This window comes from Accipiter gentilis, chromosome 18, assembly GCF_929443795.1.
Source record: "Accipiter gentilis chromosome 18, bAccGen1.1, whole genome shotgun sequence".
In the NCBI taxonomy this organism is placed as follows: Eukaryota; Metazoa; Chordata; class Aves; order Accipitriformes; family Accipitridae; genus Astur; species Astur gentilis.
The window spans coordinates 5,992,671-6,008,176 of record NC_064897.1 but is presented as its reverse complement, the minus strand read 5'-3'; positions in this window follow the sequence as shown (position 1 = coordinate 6,008,176).

Below are 15,506 nucleotides of genomic sequence, written 5' to 3'. Positions count from 1 at the left end.
ATGAAGTGCTTGCAGACAGCCCTTAGGAACTGCCTGTACATCTCCACTATTTTTGGTTTTAGCTGAATTTATAAGTCCAAGCAAACTTTGCATAAGATGGGCTCAGAGCAATTGTTCGGGGGGGGGGGGGGGGGGGAACTAAAATCCTGGTGATAAATGTGAGTCAGACGCAGTTCCCATGGGGGGATGTTCTGTGAAGTTCAAGCTGAGCCCTGCCCTGTGTTCTTGTAAGCTCTGAAGGCAGGTGCTTGCAAGCCTTTGCAGAGAGCTGCCTTGCGAGCCTTTTGCTGTAGTCAATGACCCGAGCAATGCAGGGGCTCTCTCTAAGTACTGCAGCATGATTGTTTGGGGTTTTTTTCATCCTGCTTGCCTTTTTTTTTTTTTTTTTTTTTTTTTTTTACCCTCCCCTCCACTGCTGGCAGGAGGCTCATGACATGGAGGCAGGCGAAGGTCTGAGCACCCTGGGAGGACACGGGTGGGCTGCGTAGCCCTGGAAGCCGTGCCAGGAGTTTTGCAGTGGAGTAAACAAGTCTGGGCTGCTGCTGCTGGTGAGGGGCACCCATGGGTCCCAGGGGGGCTGGGGGCTGCTGGCCTTGGCCTTGCTGTTCCCACTAAGGAGCACGAGGGCTAACTTAGCACAGCCCCAGCTGGGTTTTGTTGGGTTTCTATGTTTAGAGGGTGGTTTATGCCTATGGCCATGGTATAATTATGATGATTATAAAATAGCCACCTCTTCAGTTTCTGCCTGTTGGCAGCTCTGAGGAAACGACCTAATTTGAACTGCCAGCAGTGTGGACCCTGCACCCTATCAAAAGTCACTTTTAAAGGAACCTAGAACATCTAGACAGTTGCCAGACTTTGCTGGCAATGATAAAAATAGGTTAGTGAGATTTTTCCACTGCTGGACACAGGCTTCCACATGTGTGGCTCCTACAAAATGAATCCACAAGGCAGCCATTCATGGCATGTTGAATGCTTCTCTTCTTTAGCTGCCTATTTCATGTTCAATAGATATTCAGGCCGCAGCCGAGCAGTGACCTTTTATGCCTTGTTCTTAACGCTGGCGTTCAGTCCCTGACTTGCCACGCACTGGACGACTGCACTTCTGCTGCTCTGTCCCACCGGCCAAACCGCTCCCTTTGAAACACTAACATGGTGGGTCCTGCTGGATAAAAAGGAGTTTGCGTCTCAAGACGCTGCTCCTTGGCAGTGCATGAGGAAGGAATAGGGTGGAGGGGAAGCTGTACCGCAGGACAGGTTTTTCAGCTTTGCACTGGTCCAGCCTGGTGCGAGCTCTACCTTTGGTTTACGCTGGTACCGCCTCTGCTCGTGGAAAGATGGGGGAGTACTCGGCAGCCCTTTCCAAACCCACAGCCTCACCTCAGCTTGAGGTTTGTAATTAAAAGAATAGCTTTAAATATCCTTGACGCTCCTGTTGCTGGGATTTCTTGGTCCCTGTCCTTGCCTGGGTACCCGAGCGTGTGGTTATCCTGGCAGTGGAGACGCAGAGCAGAGCGAGTTCCCAGGAGGGAGGCGGATATCTCAACATTTCAGGTTACGTCCCATCATCAGCAATGCAACAGGGGCAGAGGAGAGATGGGGCCAGTGCTCAGCAAGTCATGATTCATGACTCGGTTTACTTGCAGGCTATTCAGGGCACAATGTAAGTACAGACAGATACTAAAAGTGGCAGTGGGCGTTTAATAAAGTTACTGTTTTGCTGCCTCTTGTATGGGACTAGCCACTCCTTTGCAGTTCTCTGTGACTTTATTCTGCACGAGAGTGAAGACAGAAAAATCTTTATTGTTCAGGGATGCCAGTGGGGTCTGCCTCTATTTTCAGATGGAAATTTCAGATGAATCTGGCCCCCTAAAGCCACGCAGCCTCGCTGTGCTATGGGGGCAGGTTGGTTGCTCCACAGCACCGTGGCTGCCTTTGCTGGATGTATGAGGGAGAGGAGAGAAGGGGCAAAGACCCTTTTAACCACTACTGTGTGCCTTTCCTTGACTGGCTTTATTAGTATAGTCAGTTTGCAAAAATTCTCCTATCATATGGATGAGCAGGGATCTATCCCATGCTTCACCAGCCATGATGAAATACCCAGCTGCCCTTCTGTGTCCAGTCACGCTCTTACCGCAGCCATCGTTGTATCTGTTTTAGATGAGAAACTACTTTATTTGCAGTGTGAGTCTTAGGGGCAGCTTCTCATCCTGCTTTACGGTACCAAGAGACAGCCCCCCAGGAACCTCCGCTCTTACAGGGCGGCTGCTTTGTAGCATGGGAACACTGTCATTTGTAGGCCCTCAGCTATTAACACCACCACACCGCCAGCTGAAGAAGATTATTTTCATTTTGGCTTTATTTCTATTTTCCTTCTTTTTAAAATTTTCCTAGAAGCCACGTAAGCATTCAGCTTTTATGCGTGGCACAGAAAGGGACTTTTTCCTCTCTTGGGCCGTCTGTGGCTGCAGCCTTTGTCCTCTGCGCCGAGCTGAAGGTTTTTGCATGATGTGCACACCAAAAATGCTCTTGAAAAGAAATCAGGGTGGCAAATAAGGTGTAAATAGGTGGAAAAGGGAAGACTAAGTCTCACCCACCTGATCATGCAAATTGTGCTTTAAAGTCTGTGAGGTGAATGAGTGAGGCCTTTCCCTGTAGAAGCAGAAAGGATGACACACTACATGCTTTAGTTTTTACACCAGAGGCTATAAAAATCTCCAGGATATGAGGACAGTAAAGCTTAAAGAGAATTAGGATGATAGGCTCACAGAATAGTTCAGTGTGGAAGGGACCTCGGGGCGTCCAACCTCCTGTTTGAAGCAGGGTCAGCCGTGAGATCAGAGCTGGTTACTCGGGGCTTCACCTGACCCGATCTGGAAAACCTCCGAGGAGGGAAACTGCGCAGACTCTTCAACCAACCTGGTCCACTGCTTGGCTGGTGTCCTGGTGAGAAAGTTTCTCCTTACGAGTTTGAACTTCTCTTGTTTCAGCCTGTGCCTGTTGTCTCACCGCGGCGAGGAGCCTCGCTCTGTCTTTTTTGGTCTTCTCACAGATGCTGAAAGGCTGCTGTTTAGCCCCCCCCGTGCCCCAAATATTCTCTTCTCCAGGTCAAACGAGCCCTGTAACGCCAGCATCTTCTCACAGGGCACACGCTCCATCCAGCATGCTGACCATCTTGGTTGTCCTCCACCGAGCTCGCTCCAGTTCATCAATGCCTTTGTGATACTGGAGGGAGACAATACTGGGAGGCAGTCCCCAACCTGGACGGTTGCCGTGGGGTTATCACATCTTCCCAGGTGCAGGACTTTGCTGTCATCTGTGTTGAATTTCATTAGGTCTCTGTTGGCCCCCTCCTCCAGCCTGTCTAGCTTTCTGGACAGGAGCCCTGCTCTCAAGTGTACTGACCGGTCCCCCTGCAGATGTGAGGAGAGCGCACTCCATCATCTCCTTGAAATTATTGATACAGATGTTAAACAGGACCATTCCCTGCAGACACCCACAGTGCCCCACTTATTACTGGCCTCCTTTAAAATGAATGTCTCTTTTTGCACATCCAGAAGCTTGTCCCACCCGAAGGTCCGGTTCTGACAGCAGCAAGTACACCAAATGTAGGGAAAATACCTCACCACCGTTCTGGGATAATCTTCAAGACATATCTTCCACATAGGATAGTTGCCTGAAAAAAAGTCATCACAGCCATGGTGTTTGTCCTGTGGCTTTCTGGGAAGAGTCTGTGCCCTTTGGCTCTCCCTTGGGAAGCTCCAGCCTGTTAGTAGCCAAAGTTAGAAGAACTGTACTGATGAAAAATAATAAGCAGTTTCTTTTGTACTTTATGGGTTTGCGAAGGATAGCGTGCCCATGCTCAAGGACTTTATTGTGGAAAAAGAAACAAAACTGGAGGTGGAAACAGAGCAGAAAACTGAGCGACCAGTAAACGTGCCACTTGGCAAGTCGTTCCCATCAAGGACTGCTAACCCGCCATGCCAAGGTCCTCTAGAAAGGGTAAGCGTCTCCTCTTTGTGAGGGCCAGCTTGGCTGCGCCCTTGACTTGGCACTGCAATTAGTAAGAGCTAATTTTTGCTGCCATCGCTTCCGCTTCCTGAGCCTGTCAGCGTACCTCGCGAGCTGCTTCCTCTGCTTCTCCAGCCCCGTGGACACAAGCGACCGCATCCCTTCTCAGAAGAGCGAGCCCCTTGCTTAGTGCTGATGGCATCTCGCTACACCGCAAGAGAGGCTCTCCTCCTTCTGGCTTGCTGGCAGAGGTCCCATCTTACTCCTGGAGAAGGTTTCTATTAAACAGTTTAGTTTTCCCTTCTATAAGCATTTTGGTTTTGCAATGCCTGTCATGTTTATCTGTAAAATTAGCCCTGCAGCTGGTACTAGCTATTCTTCTGTGCTTTTTTGATAGGACCCTGTTATCAGCACCTTAGTGTTGCCAGAGTTCAAGTGCCTGGACTAAAACTTTCTATGCTGCCTGCCTCAAGTTGAATTGGTTTTTTGTATGTACTGAAGTTATCAGCAAACGGAGTTTGGTTAGTGCCAGCAATGAGCTTAGAGGAAAAAATGTTGATTTGCCCATGTTCAGAAGAAAAAAAAAATTAGCAACCATTTAACTGAAGTACAGCCTCTGTTTTGGAGGCAGTGCCTGAGGGTTGTGGATGGTTTCTGCTTTTTGTGTTAAAAGATGCGCCTGTGACTTTTTAGAAAGAAAAAGAGCACCCAAGTGTAAGCTTCTGGGAGACACCTTCATTGGTATGGTCCTGCTAGACCCGGAGGTGAAGCCACCAAAATATGTGGCCACCTAAGCCTGTCCCTGGGACTAACAATGCAAAGCTCAAAAGCTTCGCCTACGCTTAGCCCCGCATGCACCTAAAAATCTGCAGATAGTCATCAGGCTTTTCCTGGGAACAAGAGCCGTGCCACAATGCAAACCAGATTTCCTCAGCCCGGTCAGAGCCGAGTTGGGTGGCTCTTGCCTTGGGCTGTCCCCAGGAGGAGATGGCCTCACCTGCCTCCCTGGGGAGCTCTCTCCTGCGTGGGAAGGTCTGTCCTAGATGCTTATGGACACCTATGGCATACCTGGAAGATGGTATGTGGTATAAATACTCCAAAGGCAAATTTTCTCAAGGGCACGGCAGGAGGAAGGGCTGTTTTATACAGCAGACTCCCAGAGGAGCCTCTTCTCTGCCCAGGGAATGCAACCCACCATCTTCCATGCTCGTCTCTCTCTAGATGAATGCCCAAATTATCTCTCCGTGTGCAACGCCTGGGCGCTGGGTGAAGGAGACCAGGCTTTCTCGGCCCTTTTGAGGCTCTGGTTCACCCAGGCCCATGGCACGCACCTCTGCTGTCAGCCTGGCGCAGGAGGAACACATACTCTTGGGGGACACCATGATGAGCTAAAACCTGAAAGCATCAGACCTGGCGCAGCCCGGCTACCAGGGCTACTGAGCAGGCCACAAAGCATCCAGGCCACAAAGCATCCAGGCTACTGAGACGTGTCCTGAGGTACCAGTCTTTCATCTGCTCCAGTTTGCTGCCTCTGGCAGGACAACACCCTGCAAATTTGCTGGTTTCATTCAGATTCGCCTAGGTTTTTCCCCTGCCACCCCCCGGGGTTTGCAGTGAAACACAAAACAGAATGTGTCTAGCAAGACTTAAAACAAGGCTTGTCTTCAGGGGGAGTGTGGGAACACAAGGTTGTGAGTGAAGCAAACAGAAAAGGTGGTTAACCTGCCTTAACATCTCCTGGCTGGGAGTCACCCAGTGCCCAGGCATCGCCCTGACCCAGGGTGCCTCATCCCCGGGTCTTTCGGAGCTAGAGCCATCAAGGGAGACAGGCTTTTTGGATCCTTACTGGTATCCCAAGTGCCCAACTGGTCGTCTCAGGAGGTGTAGCTGCTGCGTAAAAACCTATTGATCTGGTTTCGGGTGGCCTGGTAGGCAGCCTTGAAGTTTTATCTCTAGTCAGCCCTCCTGGTTAACTGGTTCGTGTTAATTCTCTCAGCTTGATAGTAAATACTGCACGGCAGACTTCACAGGACCGCGTCGTAAAACTCGCTGTCGTCTTGGGTGTGTTGCCAAGTTCCTGCAGAAACTGCACATGAGACAACAGCGGAATGTGCCAGACGATGCAGAAACATCTTGCTGTGCTGCAGCTACGAGAGCGGGTTTTTCTCATGCCCACACCTTCGTTGCTGTCCCGGTGTTGCAAGACGCAGGACAGCTTGATGCTCGGCCAGACGTATGACTTTGAAGCTCAGGGGTTGTGGCGCTTCTTGGAGCTGGGAGAAGAGAGCTAGCAGTTCCAAGAGCATTCGTGCATTTTACACAATGACCTCTTTTATAAGGAAATACTTAGCACAGCCGGGCCTCTGCATCCCCAAGATGGTACAGGGAGGGTTATGCTCCTCCTTTTGGGACCTTTTTGATTTTCCTTGTTTACTTTCAACAGAAAAATGAAAAATCCCACAGTAGCCAGTGACCTCTTTCTTTGTGCCAATCCTCAAACCTACCAGGCAGCAACGGAGCTGGAGGCACTTCCCCAAAATCCATGGGGAGGGCCCTAGCCTCTGTAACCCAAAGTGGACGAGTAGGGGCCGAGGGCACCACATTCTCCTTCCCCCCCATCCCTTTCTGACATCATTTTAAAATAAAGCAATAAGCCATTCCTCGTGTTTCCTAGAAGCAACACGGAGAGCTTCCCGCAGGTGTCCCGTGCTGCGACCTGGAGCAGGACGGCGGCAGCGCAGAGAACAAGGTGAGACCTGCATCAGGGGAAAGGAAAGCTGAGGAGAGGGGCTAGGAGAGTAGGGGAAGGGAGAAAAACTAGGGATGGAGGCAAGGGTCAGCGCTGGAAACAGAGCAGGGAAGGCAAATGCAGAGCATAGGTATAAGGACAAAGATGAGCAAGAACACTGAGTTGTGGGGAATGACGGGAACAGGTAATGTCTGGGAGAAAATGTCATGGCCTGGGTATACAGGAGATCAGACTAACAGATATAAAAGGCTCTTCTAGCTTGAATTGCTGGCACTACAAAAGGGTCTATCAGATGGCTTTTTAGCTCAAATGATGAAATCAAAGACTCCAACCTTCTAATCATCATTATGTGGCAGTATGACCCCCGTCCAGGTTTTGGCTGGGATAGCGTTAATTTTCTTCATAGTAGCTGGTATGGGGCTATGTTTTGGATTTGTGCTGAAAACAGTGTTGGTAACCCAGGGATGTTTTTGTTCCTGCTGAGCAGGCTTACCCAGAGCCAAGGGCTTTGCTGCTCCTCACCCCACCGGCGAGGAGGCTGGGGGGGACAAGGAGTTGGAGGGGACACAGCCGGGACGGCTGACCCCAACTGACCCGAGGGATATTCCAGACCATAGGACGTCGTGCTCAGCATATAAATCTGTAGGAAGAAGAAGGAAGGGGGGGATGTTCGGAGTGATGGCGTTTGTCTTCCCAAGTCACCGTTACAGATGATGGAGCCCTGCTGTCCTGGGGATGGCTGAACACCTGCCTGCCCATGGGAAGTGGGGAATGGATTCCTTCTTCTGCTTTGCTTGTCTGTGGGCTTTTGCTTTACCTAGTCAACTGTCTTTATCTCAACCTACAGGCTTTCTCACTTTTACCCTTCTGATTGTCTCCCCCATCCCACCAGGGGGAGTGAGCGAGCGGCTGCGTGGGGCTTAGTTGCCGGCTGGGGTTAAACCGTGACACCCTGCACCATGAACTGTAGCTTTTGCCATTTATTAACAACATTAAGACTGCAATCTTGGGTGATGCTAGTACGAAGAGCATGGAGGAAACCTCTAATTCATGTGCACGTGCATTGCGACATGGATCTGCAAGATCTGTGCTTCCCTTTTGGCAGGAGCTTGGAGGCTCTGATGAACAAATCAAGGAGCTCAAGAAAGAGAAGGAATGGTCCAGTGATGAAGATACATTGATGTTGTCCTGCTTCAGGCCCAAAGTGATGTGAAGCAAATTACACAGTTGGGCTCTTTCTGTATTCCTCATTTTCTGAGTTGACCAGGTGAAGTACTTTTAGTTTTGCTGGGGTGCTGGGCCCGCATGGCAACAGCTGAAGTCTGTAAGAGCCACGGACTACGAAACATCGTACCTTCTGGAGAATTATGCCTCTGTTGTCTCAGTCCATTGCCAGTACCTGTTTCTGGACTTAAAACATTTTTGTGCCTGAGCTCCCAAGCTGTAAAGTGAGGATGAAGAAGAGAATTATAATAATGCGTCCTATTCCTGCAGGGTGTTACGTGAATACTTTCATGTTTGTGGGACACTAACAAACAATACTGATGAGCATCATCAAAATGCTACATGGAAATTATTAACAACTACTCTGTGAGGAATTAAGATTACATGAAGTAAATATGGCCTCAGTCACACTCTGGCTGAAAAGACTAAAAACATCCAAATTACTACCTACCTACTCACTGGCTGAGACGGAGGTTCTGAGCTAAAAATAGTCTTTAATTACAAGATCACATATACAATAGGCACAACAGAGGCTGAATAGAAGTTGCACCTTCATAGCAGCATTTCCTAATTTTTGAATGCTCAGCTCTACTAACTAAGTGAAATAATCTTCTGCATTTTTTTGAGGTGAAATATTTCCACTCATTAAAGTGCTGTTCTACCCTCTAAAAAGTGACTGTTCAAGGCTCTGTTACTGCTGCTTGTCACTGGCTGCATATCAGCTATGCTCTGTGTAAAGTCTCGAACTTGGGTTTTGTTTTCTGCCTGCCAGCTCTGTTTCAAGCAGGGTATTTTCCATTTTGTATGCAATTGCCAGTAAAAAAGTCCCAGAGAATTCCACGCGTGCCTCTGCATCCTCTCCAGATAGCAGCTCCTTTTTATGTTAGTGAAACTATGTTGTGGGTAATTTTGTGCAAATACCTTTGAGGGCAAAAGGTGCTCCTGAACCAGGAACTTAATTTAGCTGCTGCTGTGTGGGCTCAGAGCACCTCGCTCGTTTTCCCCCAGCTAGGCTGGATTTTTCATATCCACTAAGTTAAACAGAAACGATTCTTATTTTAGTATTTTCTTCGGCACCATCACATTTATACAGTCACTTTTCAGCACAGAACAGGGTGTTCCCTCTATTTTTCCTCCTCCTTTTTTTTTTTTTTTTTTTTTTTTTTTCCTGTGCTCTCAGGCCCTCAGCCCGGCAGGACAGAGGAAGGGTGTTGCTCTAGCCCATGGCCAGCACACTTATTTACCAAGAGCCTTGCCCACGGGAATCGTCTTGCCCACCAGACTGGAACCTGCTCAGGCTGCAAAGTAAACGCTCCAAATCCCAGCTTTTGCTAAAGCCAAGCCTGCTGAATAGGCTGTCACCAAATAGCAAAAGGGTGTTTTAAATCCCTGTCGGGCTTGGCCACCTTCCTCCGGGCTGGAGGGAAGCACCTCTCTCCCGGTTTTCACAGATGCGATCACCTTCCTCTCCACATGCCCACGGTGCTGCTGGAGACCCTCTACTTTAAAACAGCCAAGCAGCCTCTAGCAACGGCACGATGCTGCTGTATCATCGCCAGCGGAGTCTGCACCCGCACCTCCGGACCCCATCCACCCAACCAAGCTGGCTCGGGCTTGGGGCAGAAACTATTTCATTTCGCAAGGAATTAAGTCAGGGGGGAATGAAGCCCGTTTCTCACTGCACTCCAGCCCACGCAGCGTCCTGCTACATCTTGGACTGGGCAGCGCTGGCTCCCCTCCTGCTGCCCACCTGCACCTCCTCCGCGTCTCTTCCCACTTCACCCTCTCTTTTCCACCTTTCTTCAGTGGCTCGTAGCCACATAAGAGAGAGATGCCTATTCCTGCAAGTATTACTCACTCTCCCCGCCATGTAGAGGCTTTCCTGTGGGAGCAGCCCTGCACCACAGGGCAAAGCCTCCCCTATAGAGAGGCAGGGAGATGGATGGGGATTCCCTTTCCATTTCCTCCCTTTGTGTAGACGAAGTTTAAAACAGTGTTTTAAATCAGCGGAATGACTCAGTCAAGCAGCTCTGGCAGGGTGGAGAGCCTAGTTTAGGGAAAAAAAAAAAAAAAAAAAAAGAGAAGGAAAGTAAAAAGGCAATGACTTTTGCTTTATGATACATTGGCTGCTCTGCAGTCATCAGTACACAAAGGGCTTTTCTTCCTAAGCCATTAACTAAATGAATCAGCAGAGAGCATGCCTCCAGATGCGTCGGGCAGTGTTTCTCCAGAGTCACATCTCTCCTCTACTCCGCCGGCTGGGAGGGCACGTATTCCTCTGCCACTGCAGGAACATTACACAAACAGGAAGGTGCTTTTCCAGATGGAAGGCTGCTATAAAAATAAAACATGACTCTTCTGCAGAGAACAGCAAACAGAAATTATGGGAAATATTTTCAGCCTTTGTTGTCGCAAATGGAGCGAGCGTAAACAACCCAGCCAGCAAAACAGGCTGCCACCGTGTGTGGGATAGCGAGTAGCAGCAGCTTCCCCGCATGTCAGCTCACGTCCGTGCAGCCCCAAAACGGTGGCAGCGGCTGCGGGAGCCGTCGGCTTTCGCAGAGGATTTGTGCCGTAGCAAAGAGAGAACATCGGCCCTGGCAGGCGGAGCTGGCGGGCGTTGGGGCGCACAGGTCGTGGTGCCAGCCTGGCGAGCTCCGTGGGGATGTTCTCCAGCCACCCCCCCACACTGGAGCACAGAGCCCGGCCTTGGGCTGGGGACCCCCTCTCAGTAAGGGGCTCGGAATAACCTTTATTTCGGTTCCTTCTTCCCCAACAGCGACTCAAATTAAGCCGGTGCCCAGATGCCGCTGGCTTCCAAGAAGGGCTCCTGTGGCATCGGTACGGTTTCGGGGCGGGCGTTTAATATCTCAACATGGTGATCCCAGTGTGAAAATCCAAAGGAGAGATTAAAAAAAGGTGGCTGGCAGCCTCCGCTCGCCCTTCTGCCAGCACAGACTGCTGCAGGAGCACCAGGTAGCCCGAAGCCCACAGGTCACTCGTGGAACGAAAGCCGCAGGGGCACAGCTGGAGGAGATGCCAGGCAGCAGCAGTGCCGGCAGCAGGGATGTGGTATGGACACAAACACATTTATAACGAACTGGAGCTGTCCGTGGGCTCAGGATTCCCATCACTGCCTGAGCACAGTCACACAACATGCCTTTTCACATGTTTCTCCTCCCCCTCTTTCTTATTATTCTCTCCCCTTGGTGCTCTCTTTTTTTCCCTGACCCTCCCCATCAATGCTTCTGCACTCCTCAGAGATTACAGGAGCTCAAAACAAGAGGCTCTTGCCACTCCAAATCACCAGGGATCACGATGTTTTGATTTTATGACCCCTTCTGGAGCTGCATGTGGCACAAGGAAGAGCCTGAGCACAACTGGAGGGTGCTGAGCCTTTGCCTGAGCCCCCAGGCAGGTGGGACTTCACACGGGAACACGCCGGGCTGCCCGACCCCAAAAAACAAACAAACAAGCAAAAAAACCCCACAGCTGAGTTGAGGAGAAGCAGCCATGTGATTTCCCTGTTAAAAGTAAGGGAGAAAGGCAAGGATGAAGTCGTCTTCCCATGGAAGAGAGACTGGTTCCCCTCCCCAAAACCTACACAGCAGGGAGTGCTGGAGGAGCTGGGCTCCCTCTCTGCCCCAGGACCAGAAGGTGAGGTGGACCCGAGAGGTACACTTTGCAGGTAAAATGGGCTGCAGCTTTCTCTCTCGTTCATACTTTGCTCAAAATTCCTGAAAAGAAATCAAGGGAGGAGCTTCACCCCCCTGTAAAAATAATACAGTGAGCACAGAGGGCACCAGAAGCACCAGAAGAGGATGGCTTATACGCCTGTATACAAGTGGAACCTTTAAGCTCCTGGCTATTTACAGCTGCCTTGCCGTAAAATCACACGCTTTTCCGCAGTTCACTCCTCCACCACCAACCCTTAGCAGGCTGCTACCACAACCATGGTCTCTGTGAAGCTGTTGGCTTAATATTCAAGATTTACCAATCTTTGTCTGATGGGATCACGCAGATGTGGGCACACGGGACACACAAGAAGACTAAGCAATGTGTCCTGGAGTCCCTCTGTTGGTGTTGATAACTTACGCTGTGCATCTTATGCTGTGCAGTCTCATCTGGCAGATTTATTATCGGTTCTGAAGGTATGGTTATCATTAAGCTAAATGAGATATCACAGGTGTTTCCACGCTTGTCAGCGTTTAGCTATGAAGATGCACGGCACTGTCAGATAATGGCTTTTTGCTTTTCTTTTTTTTAATTTATCATTCTTGTGCTTAGCACAGCTGCGTGAAGAAAAATCAACATTTACCATTCAGCAGTAGATTATTTTCTCATGCAATTTGTAGCTAACTTTATAATAAGCAATGCAAAAAATACCTTGGGAATTTCAACTGCTAAACTGAATAGATGTTGATACTTTCTAATGTATCCCGCTTTACAGAAACTAAGCAGCCTGTAAGAAAAGATTCCTCTTTTTGACCAAAACAGAAGAGTTAGTTCATGAGGTTTTATGTGCTCTCACCATATAAAACAGGACTTGTTCGTAGAAAATAATGTCTACTTGCTGGCTAAGGCTAATAGGAAAAGGTTAATAAATCAAAGTTACCTGTTTATATGTAAGCTATTTGGAAGTAGCAAAAGATTAATAACTATGTTAAAATATGTGATATAGCAGATAGGTATGCGTATGTGAGTGTGTGTGTACTGTTCAGCTGAACAGCCGCACTTCGGGTAACTGGACAAAACCTTACTGTCACTTTCCTTCTGTGGAAACATCCTTGCGACAGTATCCTCGCTCTCATTTCCACTCTTGCAACAACAGTACTGGATTAGTCCGATACAAATAGGCGCATCCACGATTTGGCTTTCCACCTCCTAAAACCTCTGCATTAATTAGGAAAAACCCACAGTAATACTTGATAACGCACACAGCTACATCCGTTTGCACCAAGTCTGACTCGCTTCGAAATTCTGACTACTTGGCTTGGCACTTCCAGTTAAAATTACAATACAGAGGCAAAACAATTCTTCACTTCGAAAGAGGAGATGCCGCAGTCAGGAAGCCACAACATTTTGAATTTTGATCCTGCCACCCTAGCAAAGTGAGCCTTCTTGAGACTTAACATGCCAAGGAAATAACCTAATAAAAGCACACAGGCCTAAACCCAAGGTGTCTGTGCAACACGTACCCAGTTCCACTACAAGTAAGACTAAGGAGGGACACGGTTCCGAGATATTAGTGCAGTGTGTATTACAGGTGTAATGGAGAGGCTCGCACAACTAACTATGCAAGCCTCGTCACCTTGGTGGGTGACCTGGCACGTGGTCAAGAGCTGTCGCTGCTTCTGCCAGTGGCAGCGGCGGGCAAAAACCCATCTGCGTGCCTGTGGAGTAGATTCACCTTGGTTTAGCTCCAGCAAAGTCCGTGGAAGAACAGAAGGGATGAATCTGGCCATCTGTGTACTCTCAGGTACGCACCCTTTCCTCCAGCTCTTAACAGCGATATGAAAGAAATCTCAATTCAAAACTTTGAGCCCAACTGAACCTGCAAGTTTAAGGTACAAGCATGGAAATGAATCAAACCTTTCCACTAAAACCATTCCCAGAGAAGCCTACATTTTATGCAAAAGCTTGAACACAAAAGATTTTCCATTTCAAAAATTTGACTGTGCTCATTCAATCCCCAAACTTTTTGAGATCGTATCACATAGTGCTTAGTGATCCTGAATGTCCAAATGACCTTTTTATAGGAAACGTCATGGGCAGAATATGCAAACTGGCTGCACGACTCTGCCACCAGACAACATCCAAAAGGCACATGTCTGAAAAGAAAAGTTTCTTCCAAAACACCCCAAATTATTTTTTTCTTTACTGTAAGAGAAGGAGAAGGTAGGAGCAGATAAACTGGCATTCTGTTGTTGTTTTTGTCCTCTTCATCTCCTGGAAGGGTTGGGTTTGGAACCAGGCAAGTTTCATAGCCAGCCCTAGCTATGAAGAATTCTGCCATCGTCACCACTAACAGTTTTCAGAGCGCACTTGTAATTGCAATGAAAACTCCTATTCACACCTCTTGGAAATATTGGTTTAGGCTGTTCAGCTGTGGATGAGTGAACCAAGTGTGAACTAATGCACATTCCCCACCAATTCTCAGCTTGTTACAGGCAAGAATAAACTTTTGCTCTAGGAAATGGGAATTCCAGAATCTCTACACAAATCTGTAGATCCATGATATAAATCTGTCCCTGACTATACTGCTTAGTCATCAGCAGTCTTCAGCCACTGCCAGACATAAAACAGCGTTTTACAAGACACAGGAGAAAGAAAAAGGAGAGGAGCAGCAGCATTCAACTTCTTCCAGACACTCTTTATGAACAAACTATGGAGAAATTCAAACCAAAGACCCGGCAACGCTTAACTTCACGAGGTACAAGAGGGGCACCCAGATCACTGGAAATATAAAAATTATTCAAGCCTTGCCCGTGTTCAAAAGACTCGGGGTTAAACACAGAAAGTATCAAAGAAAACACACTTCCAGCTTCCTACAATACAGTGGTCATTCCTCACAAGGACACAGCGAGAGCCTGGCATCCATTTTAGCCACTCATATTGTGTATCCCACACATTCACATGGTTAAAGCTCATTTGGGAACCATGGTTCCTAGGGACTGCAGCCACTTGTTTATGTACCAGAGTAAACAATCTCTTCACTTGAATCCTCTGCTACTGCCGCAGACGACTGATTTCAGAGACATACTTTATCTGTTTCCCAGGCTGACAGTCCCAGGTAAAGCAGAAGCTGAGACTATCAAACCAAGACCACTTGCTCTACTGAGCTACTCCTCTGCTAACACTGCAGCGTGGTATTCCCACTGTAAGATTTGAGGAATGCAAGAGAAAAGCCACAGTTATGAAACATCCTATCAGATTAAACTGCAATGTATCTGAGCAGGATGCAGATGTAAATGCAAGGCATACCTGATACTGAAAAGCCGGTCGAAGAAACTTTCTAAGACTTGTTTTGGAGTTTTAGAAAGCAGGCATTCTTTATTCCAGCGCTGGATGCGCGGGGGATAGTTCCACCTAGCGTGCATGCCACAGCTTTAGCACTAACAGGTTATATAGAATAACTAAATGCATATTAATCAGATTAGTATACATATACATAAAAATAACTGCAACTGATTATCTTAGTACTGCCTACATCCGATCATGCGCAATGAAGGATCCATTTGAGTCGAAGGGCTGCTTTTGTGATCACGGACCCATCTGAAGTTCTTGCTGGCTGTCCTTGAAGTCTTTATTACTGTCCTTGTTCTTTTATCTTGAAGCTTAACCCAGCTTCAATCACATGTGGTCAGTTTCAACGTTGTTCTCATCTAGCATACAGGAACATCTAGTCATAAGAGCAAAGAACTGCAAAACTTATGAGTAACTACCTCTACTAGTTAATTGCTTGGCTATACTTTTGTCTATTGTTTCAATCATAGTGTTAGTATAAGATTTCTAATAGTTA